Here is a 1,186-nt window from a genome sequence, read left to right on the forward strand (position 1 = left end):
CGTGAAAATCATACGTGTAGACTACAAAGGTGAATCTACCTGTAGGATACCAAGGTGAATTCTACTGTAGGCCTACCAGGTGAATCAGTACTGTAGGCTACTGCAGGATGAAATCTACTGGTAGACTACCAGGTGAAATCTACTGTACGGCGTAGCCAGGTGAATTCTACTTGTAGAGCGATCCAGTGAGATCTATGTAGGCCATACTCAGTTGTGAATAGCTGTGGCTAACCAGGGTGAATTTCTACTAGGGATACCAGGTTGGAGAGTCTACTGTAGACTACCAAGGTGAATCTACTGTAGGCTACCATGGTGAATTCTACGTGTAGAGACCGTACTCAGGTGAATCTACTGTAGGCTACCAGGTGGAACGTGACTTTGTAGGACTACCAGGAATCTACTGCTTAAGATACCAGGTGATATCTAACTGTAGGCTACAGGTGAATACTACTGTAGACTACCAGGTGAATCTACTGTAGGCTACCAGTGGCTCTACTGTAGGCTACCAGGTGAATCTACTGTAGACTACCAGGTGAATCTACTTGTAGGCTACCAGGTGAATCTACTGTAGTATACCAGGTGCAATTCTAACTGTGGCTATCCAGGTGGCTCTAAGAATCTGTAGGCTATCCAGGTGAAATCACTGTAAGGCTAACCCAGTGAAATCTACTGGTAGGCTACAAGGGTGGCTCTACGTAGCACCAGCTACCAGGTGAATCTACTGTAGGCTACCAGGTGAATCTACTGTAGGCTACCAGGTGAATCTACTGTAGGCTACCAGGTGGCTCTACTGTAGGCTGTTCCTGTAAATATCCATATAGGACTATTGTCACCCGACTGCCATATATTCCCTGTGTATAGGAGAGGTAAGGTGACTGCTGAAGTACTACACTGGCATGGCCACACCCTGTAAAGCAGCACACCTCCCTACGTATAATATCCCTCCCTACGTATAACATACTTCACTACGTATAATATACCTTACTACGTATAATATACCTCACTACGTATAATATACCTCACTACGTATAATATACCTTACTACGTATAATATGCCTCACTACGTATAATATGTCTCACTATGTATAATATACCTCCCTACTTATAATACGCCTCACTACGTATAATATACCTCACTACGTATAATATACCTCACTACGTATAATATACCTCACTACGTATAATA

Source organism: Salvelinus sp. IW2-2015, linkage group LG7 (genome assembly GCF_002910315.2).
Source record: "Salvelinus sp. IW2-2015 linkage group LG7, ASM291031v2, whole genome shotgun sequence".
NCBI lineage: Eukaryota > Metazoa > Chordata > Actinopteri > Salmoniformes > Salmonidae > Salvelinus > Salvelinus sp. IW2-2015.